Raw genomic sequence first — 14095 nt, 5'->3', positions numbered from 1 at the left:
GAGTGGTATGAAAAATTAGAAAAGGAGAAGGCCATCATCACGGATGCCGACGATGGGATTCGAACCCTCTATCTTCCGAATGCAAACTAACAGCTACGTGACCCGAATCGCACACACAACTCACTCAGTAGTGTTATTATTATTATTATTATTATTATTATTATTATTATTATTATTATTATTATTATTATTATTATTATTATTATTATTATTATTATTATCGGGCTAGTGGCTGCGCGGTCTGCGTCACGTAGTTATCAGCTTGCATTCGAACCGCACCTGGTCGGCAGGCAAATATGTTTTCCGTTGTATCTCACTTTAACACCAGGCAAATGCCGGAGTTGTACCTTAATTAACACCACGGTCACTTCCTCGCCTCTCCTAGCCCTTTCCTATACCATCATCGCGATGAGACCTATATGTGTCGGTGCGACGTAAAGCGAATTGTAAAATTATTATTAGGCCCTATTATTATTATTATTACTATTATTATTATTATTATTATTATTATTATTATTATTATTATTAAAATTAAATGAAATTCCGCAGCCAGTTTCCAGTCATTCGACCGGGTCAGGAATGAAATGAATGAAGTCCCCATCTAGCGGCGAGGATAGGAAATGTGCCGGCTGCCGAAGCCTGACGCACTACTCTGGGGCAATGATAAATGACTGACAGATGAAATGACATGTTAAGGGAGAGTGTTGCTGGAATGAAAGATGACAGAGAAAACCGCAGTACCCGGAGAAAAACCTGCCCCGCCTCCGCTTTGTCCAGCACAAGTCTCACATGGAGTGACCGGGATTTGAACCACGGTATCCAGCGGTGAGAGGCCGGCACGCTGCCGCCTGAGCCACGGAGGCTCTTATTATTATTATTATTATTATTATTATTATTATTATTATTATTATTATTATTATTATTATTATTTCTGGTATCTTGTAGTTTTACGTTAACACTACTTTTTGTAAAACAATTCGATTTCCCAATTCATCGCTATATCCACACCCTTTTGAATTGGCTTAAGTCGTTTTCAAACCGACTTCGCTGTACGGGAGTGAAAGAAGGGCGGACGGTAAGAGAAGTGAAAGGCCAAGGTGGTGACGGTTAGACTCAGTTTTAATGACAATAATAAGAGGATGGAACAAAACAAGACCACAGATCTAGTTGCAAATAAAGGATTGTGGAGGCATTTAGTTAATTCACAGAGGCTTGCAGACTGAACTCTTTAAAGATATAGCATTCTATAATAAAAATCTATGTATGTTATTACTTTCTTTTGCCAGTGGTTTAACATCGCACTAGTACATGCGAGGTTTTCTGTGAGGCAAGGATAGGAAAGGACGAGGATTATGAAAGTCGCACTGTTACCTTAATTAAGGTAAGGCCCTTTACTTTATTCATAATATTAATCTACTGTCTATTTTTAACTTGCTTTCGTTGGTGATTTGACGTTGCACTAACACTAATAGCATTTCGGCTGTGCTGCTGGAACAGAAAGAAATGCTACTACTGACAAAATAGTGACCGTGTTCTTAAAAAAGATTTTACCCCAGTAGTTGCCTGGTGTGAAAATGGGAAACCATAGAAGACCGCTCTCAGGGCTGCAGGCTGTGTTCCAACAACCATTTTCGGTTTTCCGAATACAAACTTACAGCTACAAGACTCGTATAACGTGGCCCATTCGTCCCATAATGTATTCTTGATAACCAACATTACTAAGCTAATTAGTTCCGTGTGTGTTTTATTACGTACTAAGAATTTTATAACTTTTGTTATTAACGGTTCGAACATTAACAGAACGTAATTTGTACATTATTTGTTTCCTTTGTGTTCAATATTTGCTGCAGGTTTTTTGAGTTCTATGTTAACCTTCAATGTTGACAACAGCGTGTCACACCTCTTGGTCGTCAATGACGTAATAGACTTGCAGCCCACCTAATAAATAGAGTGGTCCCTTCAAGGTGAGGACCTGTAGTTGACCGAACCTGTCAGCAGTCATGAAGTCCTTCGCTTTGGTCGTCCTGGTGCTAGGAGCAGGTAAGCTTCAGCCATAAGATGCTTATCGGTGTTTTTTCTTATAATGCCAGTTACTTCGGTGGCAACGATTGTTTACAGTAACAAATCAAAGAAATTCAACTAAAAATAAGTTGTGTAACAAAAACTAAATACAACTAATATTGCATGAAAACAAAATTAAACGAAATTGCACAATTCAAGAAAGTTTACGATAGCGAAAGAAGAAGAATATACGTACATACATATTCATTATATAATGTTGTACATTTCAGCGTTCAGTCTGCAAGCCCCGGTGAATAAACTTAACGCCTTCACAATCCTCTACTCCCAACTAGCTTCTTGGTCTCGTTAAGTTCCATAAATTTTATTATTAAATCATCAGAAATCGTGTCTAACAATCAACCCGTTGGTCTCCCTTTACTTACCTTACGCTCCTTGGCCGAGATCATTATTCTCCTAAGTAACACATCTTCCTTCATTTGTCTCACAGGACCCCACCACCCAATTTGTTGTATACGCACAGCTTCATCCGTCGAGTTTAATCCTAACGTAGCCTTTATCTCCTCACACCGAGTACCCTCCTGTCATTGCTCTCATACCAGCAATTATTCTCGCTACTTTCATGTCTGTTACTTCTAGCTCATGAATAAGATGAAGAATAAAAGAAAAAATACGTTACAATTAAAAATTACTTACAAGTATTCCAACACAATCATTTACAAGCAATCGGAAGTAATTCATATGTAATTTACAGAAAATAACTTAAAATATTCCTATATATGAAGCGTAACGTAATTACAGCGTAGTCACTCAGGAAGTTACTCCAAATGTACAAATTATAATTTAAAATACTCCTTTGAACGGGCTGTAAATATTACTGAAAACAAGTACGATAAAATCTAACAGTTATGAATATAATTATGAAATAATTATGCTGTTTTAACATAGCACTAGCATAGGTTTCAGGTGACGATGGTTTGGGAATGGGCTAGGACTGGGAAGTAAGGAGGCGTGGCCTGGATTAGAGTACAGCTACAGCATTTGTTTGATGTAAAAATGTGAAACGAAGGAAATACAACTTCAGGGCTGCCGATTGTGCGGTTTGAACCACCACCGACTGAATGCGAGCTCACAGCTACGCAGTCCGTACCACCGGGCGAGTTGGCCGTGCGCGTAGAGGCGCGCGGCTGTTAGCTTGCATCCGGGAGATAGTAGGTTCGAATCCCACTATCGGCAACCCTGAAAATGGTTTTCCGTGGTTTCCCATTTTCACACCAGGCAAATGCTGGGGCTGTACCTTAATTAAGGCCACGGCTGCTTCCTTCTAACTCCTAGGCCTTTCCTATCCCATCGTCGCCATAAGACCTATCTGTGTCGGCGCGACGTAAAGCCCCTAGCAAAAATAAAAGTCCGTAGCCAAATCGCTCGGTGAAATAATTAGAGCGGGGCAAAGAAGACTGGAGGTTCCCTAGAAATAGGAATATCCATTTGGATGTTATTTTATCACCATATGTAAGTAGCATATTAATGTACCAAACTTGTAATAGAATCAATCAATCAATCAATCAATCAATCACCACGGCAGTTGCTTAAGTTACCTAGTATTTTCTTTCAATGATTTCAAAGAAGTTGGAAAATTATCCAACATCTCACTTCGTAAATTATTCCTATTCCTAATTTTCCATTCCTGTAAACTAATATCTGCCCCAATATTTTGTCTTGAATTCCATTTTCATATTGTGATCCTTCCTACTTTTTTAAACTCAATTAAAGCTTATTTGTCTACTAATATCATTCCACGCCATCTCTCCACTGACAGCTCGGAACATACTCTCCAGTCGAGCAGCTCGTCTTCTTACCCCCAAGCCTTGCCAACTGTAAGTTGGAACCTTTTCATTACTCTAATCATTTTCCAGAAATTACCCATAACAAATGGGCTAGGACTGGGAAGTAAGGAGGCGTGGCCTGGATTAGAGTACAGCTACAGCATTTGTTTGATGTAAAAATGTGAAACGAAGGAAATACAACTTCAGGGCTGCCGATTGTGCGGTTTGAACCACCACCGACTGAATGCGAGCTCACAGCTACGCAGTCCGTACCACCGGGCGAGTTGGCCGTGCGCGTAGAGGCGCGCGGCTGTTAGCTTGCATCCGGGAGATAGTAGGTTCGAATCCCACTATCGGCAGCCCTGAAAATGGTTTTCCGTGGTTTCCCATTTTCACACCAGGCAAATGCTGGGGCTGTACCTTAATTAAGGTCACGGCTGCTTCCTTCTAACTCCTAGGCCTTTCCTATCCCATCGTCGCCATAAGACCTATCTGTGTCGGCGCGACGTAAAGCCCCTAGCAAAAAGAAAAGTCCCATTCTGTCACTATTTGATCATTTCTTGTTCACGAGTCGAGTAATTTTGGTGCGAGTCCATTACACTGCTCCTTTCTTCACATACTTACAACAACCTCTAGATTCCCTCATATCCATATGAAGAGATCTTCAACCTTTATTCATAACCTCGTTAATTTGATTAACCTAAAGAAGACGTTTCTTCATATTAATACCTAGGTAATTACAGTGATCCCTACGAAGTGCATTCACTTATCAACTTGACTCTTCATCCTGTTTACCACCATACCATCGCCTGCTGTCCATTTCTTTTTTTTTTGTCGAGGTCTTTTTGTAGTCCCTCACAATCCTATAACTTACTTTTTAATCTATACAGTATAATGTCATCCCCGAAAAGCCGTATCTGTAATTCCAGTTCTTTAATCAAATTATATATATAATATAAAGTCCCAATAGCACTGAATTGCGCAACCCACTCCTAATCATTACAGGATCAGATAAGTCACTCTAACTCTCTGAGTTCTGTTTTGTAGAAATTTGGCCACCCATTCAGTCACTTTTTTATCTAGGCCAATATCCCTCATTTTTATCTGGTCTCCCACGATCTACCCTTTCAAACGCCTTTGGATAGGTCAAAGCGATGCAGTCCATTTGACCTCCTGAATTTAAAATGTCTGCCATATCTACCTGGAATCATCCAAGTTGAGCCTCACTAAAATAACCTTTCCCAAATTCTAACTGCCTTCTATCAAACCAGTTAGTAATTTCGCAAACATGTCTAATATCATCAGAAAGAATGCTTTCCCAGAGCTTACAAACACACATATCAAGCTGACTGGCCTATAATTATCCGCTTTATGTTTGTCACACTTTTCCTTGTATACTGGGGCAACTATTGAAACTCTCCATTCATTTGGTATCGTTCCTTCATGCATATAGTATTCAAATAACGTATTGCCCTTAGTATATACCCAGAAATAATGTACATTTCAGCTGCTTGATTAGTTTTCAAACTTTGTATCTTTTTCTTGTCATAGGTAGATTTCAATATTTCGCAAGTATTACGTAGGTCGAGTCATAAGTCATGGCAACTATTTCTTTCTTGCGAACAGGAGACAACACGGAAAATCTAAGATATGCATTTGGAAACGTACGGTATGTACTTGCGTATGATGCCACTAGATGGTGTATGTAAACAACAGTGTGGGTCTAAGCATGCCCCCAAGTTCAGTGTGTGAGTGAGAGCGTCACAAAATGGAAGTCAACAAGCAGGAGCAACGATCGTATATTAAAATAGCAGTTCTCTGAGGCAGAAATGCTTGCCAATGCCATGCAGACTGCGGGAAGCATTAGGTGTTGCGAGGTGGGTGGAGACGTTAGCGATGCACATGCAGCGAATGGTATTCAGCGTCTGCTCCACCGCTGGCAACGCACAGTGGAAACCTTGGGTGATTATTTGTGATTATTTCGAAGGTCTGTAACCAGCGGAGACCTGTTCTTTGTACGTAGTCTTGTGTATTTGCTGTCTATACCATAATAAAACAATGTTTACCAATGGCCTGTGTTCTGTCACTTTCCTACGAGAATCTCCTGAAGTCAGAGTTTCATCAGGCACTATGCATAAGTACATGCCCTATATTTCCGAATGCATATCTTAGATTTTCTGTGTTGCCTCCCGTTCGCGAGAAAAAAATAGTTGTCATGACTTATGACTCGACCCTCGTAGTCACTTCCACTTCCTGGATATTACCCTTATATCCAACTATGTTTACATACTGCTGACTAAATAATTGTACCTTATGTGAATAATCACATACATTCCTCTTGTTCATTAATGATCCTCGAATGTTCTTTCTGGAATCTCATTCTACCTTAAAGTACCTGTACACACTTTTTCATTTTTTTTCCTGCACCTCCTTCTTAATCTCCTTTTTTTCTGCTGTAATATAGTGGGCATATGCCATGTTTACCGTTCCTTACCACATTCAAGCTTGTTTTCACATTCCTCAACAAGTGCTTTAAACTCATCGCATAGGTTGTTTACAATTATAATTTACTCTGATCGAAGTTACTTTTAAAAAACTCCCTCATTTCTCGCTGTTTAATAGTCCTACTTGTACAACCTTCCTTTCTGTTACATTTATTTTTTAAGTACGAGTAAAACACTTCGATACCACTTCAGTTTATGTATGGAGTTATGTAGTTTTATCAGCAGCACGTGCATAATATTTTCCCTCTGGTAATAATAATAATAATAATAACAATAATAATAATAATAATAATAATAATAGTAATAATAATAGTAATAATAATAATAATAATAGTAATAATAATTGTTACGGGGTTTCCGTGGAGCACAGAGGTGTAAGAAGGTGCAGGCGTGAATGGGTGGACAGAGAAAAGATCAAAGTATAATTTAAAACTCTAAAATTAAAAATTATATTTCTTTCCTTGGTTTTTTTAATTCAAACTAGATGAACAACACCAAATAACAGTTGGATAAGCAAAGATGAGCCTTCAGCTCTAGAAACAATAATGATTTGCCAACCCTAAAACAATCAGGTACACAATAATTTACAGAATGAGCTTGAAGCTGCAAAGTTAATGTTCAAAAGAGCACCACTGCTCCATTCAATAAATCCTCTAGGGGAGTACTCTCCAAACGTATTACAATCAAGCCTTTCCAAGGTACAATCTACAGTTTTTTTGCTAGTGGTTTTACGTCGCACAGACACAGATAGGTCTTATGGCGACGATGGGATAGGAAAGGCCTAGGAGTTTGAAGGAAGCGGCCGTGGCATTAATTAAGGTACAGCCACAGCATTTGCCTGGTGTGAAAATGGAAAACCACGGAAAACCATCTTCAGGGATGTCGACAGTGGTATTCGAATCTACCATCTCCCGGATGCAAGCTCACAGCCGCGCGCCCCTAACCGCACGGCCAACTCGCCCGGTAATCTACATTTCACGGTGAATCAAAGACAAACAGTTTCCACTGTCTTACTCGCTCGACAGCCTAAGTTATATTAAAATATAAAAATTAAACTTTAACAGAGGCAATATGTGCCCAGTCCACATGGCCTTAGTGAAAAAAGGAAAGATTTAATATATCGGCCGAAAAGCAAAATGTTAGGAGGCGAGCACTTGCACTCCTTTGAAATACACTTGACAGTTCTTAAAAACCCTACATGAGCTTATGGCCCGAAGTTACAGAGGTGACTAGATGGAGTGATAGAATCAAATACCAAAAAGAAGAGATACATTTTAAAGTTGACAAAATCATAGTCACCCCGATACCACGTTGAATGGGAACTGCAAGAAGGTAAACACTCTTTATTCCCTAAGTTAGAATAAAGTCCTTAGACTTGTTTGAACATTTACATTGAAAAGTTGATAGATTTACGTTACGAAGGAATTTTGAAGTCAGCTTTCTGAGACTATCACATGATTAAAAGATGTCTGCCATTACTTTGGACTGGTGGGCCTTGCCCCCTGCGTCCGCTAAGAACACACTCTAAACCTCTTGACTGGCGCGATGGAAAAGACAACATAGAACAAAAGGTCCCAGCTTTTATAGCGGAGAGGAAGGTTCCAGAACTCTCTGAACCGAAGCCCTGTACACACCCTCAGTTTCTATTGGTTAGTTTGATAAATATCCAAAATGTGTGATTGGTCGAAAATTTACATGAAGAAGGAAGGGATAACAGTGCTAGTAACCTAAGAACACAGAAAATAATCTACAAACATTACAGCTTTGTAAACTCAGAAACTAAAAATTTCTTTGAAAATTAATTATCTATCTTCCCAGCAGAGGGGGCACGAAAGTCGACAGTAGAGACATCTGAAGATAAAGTTCGAAACTTCTTCAGCTAGACAGTTCACTGATCGTATTACAGAAATGTATCGAAGTGAGAGGAATCGAAATATTTTGCTTAGTGAAAAACAATATCATCGCAAAATGAGTAAGCCCCTAACTCTTTGTGAGTTCAGACATGCCTGGTCCTCAACTTTAAAAAATCGAACGAAGTGCCTGAATAAGTTTAATGACAACACATGAAGAGTTCCTCGTGCCACTGGTTGCAAATGCTTTCAGAAAGCTGTGAGTTATAGAATACGTTAGTAGGTAAATGTTTCTCCCTTTGGCTCGGTAATTAACACTTCCAAGTAAAGATACTTTTCCAAAAAGCGGATGACATCTCGGTCAAGATTCAATACTACACCATTCCTTATTGCAAGAATGGAACATTTAATTTTACGAGGCAAAAGGTGGTAAGAGCAAAGTTGATTAGAAAGGGATAAAATTTGAGGAAATTCTCAGAAAATTTAATGAGAAAGAAATGGAATGCCTTTCTTTTCCATCTCAGTACTCAAAAGAACATCTGTTTAGGACTGAATGAATGTCATATATTTACACTGTACCACTAGTTTCCCTCACCAAATATGATCGTGAACAGTTATTGTTATGGAGTGTAAGCAATACGTTACAAGTTCCGTAATAGAAGTTTCCCGTGTGGTTTGCCATCAGCAATAGAAAACTCTTCACCTAATGTCTAACGGTTTTGTATCTATCTCTTGGCACAGGCCAGAGTAAAGTGTAGCTTTCATCGAAGTCCCAGTCTCATCCATGGCTGTGACAATATGGAAGCTGCTGGTGCTGAGTAATGACATTCAGAGCACGACTAGTGCATCTGAGTGCTATGAAAGGTGTCGCTCATAGGGTCGGTCGTGCTGCAATAGCACTTTCTGACGCAGTGAGGAAAGCAATGGCAAACTACCTCACTCCTCGTCTTGCCTAGTACGCCTCATCTTGGTGCTGCCATTGGTTTTTGCGGTTTCCTTATAACCGCATAACTTTTGGTGGTGCTATTTGAGGATCCAACCAGCCTCTGGGCTGATGACCTAACAGACAGACAATGTCTAACGGACCGGGCGAGTTGGCCGCGCGGTTAGGGGTGCGCAGCTCTGAGCTTGAATCCGGGAGATAGTGGGTTCAAACTCCACTGTCAGCAGTCCTGAGGATTGTTTTTCGTGGCTTCCCATTTTCACACAAGGCAGATGCTGGGGTTGTACCCTAAGTAAGGCCACGGCCACTTCCTACCCACTCCTACGCCTTTCCTATTCCATCGTCGCTGTAAGACCTATCTGTGTCTGTGCGACCTAAAGCAAAATTGTAAAACCAAGTCTAACGGGGAACCTACGCCGCTTCGAAGTCCTATAAGATAGAATGTTGTCGATATCATCGAAAACACTACGTAACATCAAGTTCGAACGTTCAGTACAATGCTAGTTTTAGTTGTCCATAACAGATCAACGGAACTGTAATATATAGGTGAGACGAAAAACATATGCCATATAATAGGAAGATGATATATCAAATAAATAATTAATTTCGTGTGGCTATTTCTAGCCGAGTGCAGCCCTTGTAAGGCAGACCCTCCTTTCATGGTGGGTGGCATCTGCCATGTGTAGGTAACTGCGTGTTATTGTGGTGGATGATAGTGTTATGTGTGGTGCGTGAGTTGCAGGGATGTTGGGGACAGCAAAAGCATTCAGCCCCCAGGCCAATGGAATTAACCAATGGAGGTTCAAATCCCCGACCCGGCCGGGAATCGAACCCGGGACCCTCTAAACCGAAGACTGGACCATTCAGCCAACGAGTCGGACAGATATCAAATCAATGATGTGAATTAGATTTCTCAAATAGGCCAACTTCAGAAGCTACAAAGTGATGATAGATTTTTAACTATTACCATGAGCAGTGAATGAAGACTGAATCCGTTCACTCCCTCTGAATCGAAAGTGAACTCCTTCAGGACGATCATATAAAGCAAGTAAAGTGACCTGTGCATTAATGAAAATACAAACTTATGACTTTAACGTACAATGTTGCAGTCGCTTATGTGCGGCCAGTATCCAGTATTCGGGAGATAGTAGGTTCGAACCCCACTGTCGGCAGCCCTGAAAACGGTTTTCCGTGGTTTCGCATTTTCTGGGGCTGTACCTTAATTAAGGCCACGGCCGCTTCCTTCCCACTCCTAGCCCTTTCCTGTCCCATCGTCGCCGTAAGACCTATCTGTGTCGGTGCGACGTAAAACAACTAGCAAAAAAAATGTACAATGTGCAATGGTTTTATAATGATGTTATTAGTTTTATGTCCCTATAATTACTTTTACGGTTAACGGAGAGGCCGAGGTGTAGTAGTAAGAGGTTTTACGTGCCGACAAATCTACAAATAACAGGCTGACGTATTGTAATATCTTCGACAATCACTGGACTGAGACGGGATAGAACCCGTCAGCTTGTGCTCAAAAGGCAAGCGATCTACGTCTGAGTTACTCAGTTCAGCGCCATAACTTTTTAAATAATTTTATTGGCATGTGTTTAGTTAAACACTTAATGTCAGTACATCTCAGTGCTAAATGGTCAGAAGGCCTTTTGTGTTAGCTTTGCGGTCAAGATAGAAATGCACGACCAACAAACAGAAAGCTGGAGCCTGTGTGCAAACATTCCGGCAGCTCATCGCAGTTACTTTCTGTGAAGATGTATTCGTATTTGCATTTTGCGCGTGTGTTTTCTGAAATAAATAGTTTTACTTTATGCATACGTACACTGAACAAACTTGAGACTTCAATTCACGTGAAAGGGCTTGTCACTGGCTTCTCACCAACGCAACCGAGGTTCAAATCCCGAACAAAGCATGTGCAATTTTTGAAATGAGAAGTTATCTCTCTGTGGTTCTGATTCCATGTAAAATCAGAGGCCTGCCGGTTATGATCACGATATCAACAGTCACCTAAAATTACTAACTTCGTTTTCAATTCAACGCATATGAAGTTCTGTTCCATATACAGGTATTCCATGCATCATTTTTCACATTTAAGATATAAAAGGAAGTCGTGGAGAGTCTTTCGAAATATACTGGAATTAGTCGGTTTAGTACAGGAAAATTGGCCAGAATATCCATGGTTAAATGATTAGCGTGCTGGCCTGTGTTCACAGGGGTCCCGGATTCGATTCCCGGCAGGATCGAGAATTGTAACCATAATTGGTTAATTCCATTGGCACGGGTGCTGGGTGTATGTGTCGTATTCATCATCATTTCCTCCTCATCACGACACGCAGGTCACCTATGGATGTCAAATCAAAAACCTGCATCTGTTGTGCCGAACTTCCTCGGACACTCTCAGCAATTAAAGCCATACATCAGTCGTTTCATTTTTTAACCAGGATAAGTGGCTCAGACGGAAAGCGCTGGCCATTTCAGCCTAAGTTGGTGGGTTTGATCTCGGATCAATGCACTGGTATTTCAACAAGCTCAAATAGGCCCGGTTCCTTGGCTGAATGGCCAGCGTAGTGGCCCTTGGTTCAGGGGACCACACGATCGATTCCCGGCCGGGGATTTTAATTTCGTCTGGTAAGTTTCTCTGGTTCGGGGCTGGGTGTTCGTGTGTGTCTTAAATGTGTAAGTTCAATTCATCAAGTTAATTCATAATTAGTAATAAAAATACAAAATTGTAGCTGGCTCTTCATGGTCGATAAGACCTAAAGCCAAATATATATATATATATATATATATATATCTTTTTTTAAATGCTCAAATGCGTCAGTATTAACCTCCTACGGGACAAAATTTACAGCAGCACGGCATCTCCGAAAACCGCAAAACAAAAATCATCATTTTATTAATAATAATAGAATGAACTCAATCGAATCTCTTACAATGGCACATAACAAAGAGTGATTACTGCTCGAAGCTTAATAATGTGATGTACTATTTTTTTGTTTTTGCTAAGGGCTTTACGTCGCACCGACACAGATAGGTCTTATGGCGACAATGGGATGGGAAAGGCCTAGGAGTTGGAAGGAAGCGGCCGTGGCCTTAATTAAGGTACAGCCCCAGCATTTGCCTGGTGTGAAAATGGGGAACAACGGAAAACCATCGTCAGGGCTACCGATAGTGGGATTCGAACCTACTATCTCCCGGATGCAAGCTCACAGCCGCGCGCCTCTACGCGCACGGCCAGCTCGCCCGGTGATGTACTATTGTAAAAAAACAACCAATAAGGGAAGGGATGACGGACAATCTCCGTACAGTAACCCTCGTCACCGTATTCTGCTCATTACATTAACCACCAGAAATTCAGTGAGAATCATACAGGATGACCGTTACAAGAATTTCAAATTTCCTTTTTATTTCTGATCAGTCTTCTCCTTCTCCCAGTTTCCACACATCCTGGCGGGGGGGGGGGGGGAGGATCGCAGGTGCGAAAGGTGACGCACATATGGACTTGGCCCTGTTTTGCGACCTGATACTCTTTTTCACGCTAACCCCATTTGGAGCGATGCATACAATTGCGTGTTTCTGCGGTAATTGGTGGTGTGATGTGTGTGTTATGAAGCGATGGATATTTAGGCGAACACAAATACTACGTCTCCAAGCCAGAGGAATTAACCAGACGTGACTAAAACCCCTGATCCGATCGGGAATTAAACCCGAGACCTTCTGAACCTAATGCCATGACGCTGACCATTCAGCGAACGAATTGGACTTTTCACGTCTTAACAGTAAGATGCAAAAAGGCAAGAACATTATACAATAATGGTAAATTCAAAAACATTTTAAATATCTGCTGGACTTAGCGAAGATTGTAAAAAGCAGGGCTTGTCCGGCAAAAGTGGATGAACGGTAACCTTGAGAAGGATTGCTGAAGATCACAGGATAATTTATGTCCTCAGTAGGAGTTCACACACAGTATAGTCCGATGGACAGCTCCATTTCCCCATGTGCTACAGCATCAAGCAGGTTTCCAAATATCATCCCAAGAATGAATAACACATTATTGACCTATACTACAAATCCCTCTGTGAATCAGCGCAGTGTCCACCTCAGGACCCCAAGATCGTTGGTTCAAACTCGGCTGAGGTTATCGGAATTTTGAAGGGCCAAAAAATTCCATTCGGCACTCCATTTCGCACGATGTCGGCTTGTAAAAGTTCTCTGGTGATAAGTTTGGTGTTCACCTGACAAAAGTAACTAAATACTCATCCTTAGATCGCCCAACAGAGATCCAGTTTACTCTACCAACTGGTAGAGTTAACCAGAACGTCTAAATTTGCAGACAGCCTAGATGATATCCAATTAGCCGGGCTGAGTGGCTCAGACGGTTAAGGCGCTGGCCTTCTAACCCCAACTTGGCAGGTTCGATCCTGGCTCAGTCCAGTAGTATTTGAAGGTGCTCAAATACGACAGCCTCGTGTCGGTAGATTTACTGGCACGTAAAAGAACTCCTGCGGGACTAAATTCCGGCACATGGGCGTCTCTGAAGACCGTAAAAGTAGTTAGTGGGACGTAAAGCAAATATAATTATTATTCTTGATATCCAATTAAAATGCCGGCACTACTGCGTGAAAAAAAAGTATCGACACCCGAGTATGTTTATCTTTTGTCCCCACATAGAAACAAGCTGCTCCAGAATTTAGCTTATTTTATTCTACGTTTAATTATGTGAAGTAAAATTTTTTATCGTACCCAGTTAAAATTTTAGCGCAGATTGAACAAAACACGTACCGGTATTTTTTCCACTTGCGACGGGGCGCTCACTCTGAAAATGCATAACTTTAAAATTATCGATCTGATCGTTAACCAAACTTTAATACGTCTTAAAATATCTTACTTTTGATCCGTATACCAAGTTTTTACTTCATCTCATATTTGAGAAAATGGTTGTACATTTTG

Source organism: Anabrus simplex, chromosome 2 (assembly GCF_040414725.1).
Source record: "Anabrus simplex isolate iqAnaSimp1 chromosome 2, ASM4041472v1, whole genome shotgun sequence".
In the NCBI taxonomy this organism is placed as follows: domain Eukaryota; kingdom Metazoa; phylum Arthropoda; class Insecta; order Orthoptera; family Tettigoniidae; genus Anabrus; species Anabrus simplex.
Note: the sequence above shows the minus strand (reverse complement) of the source record.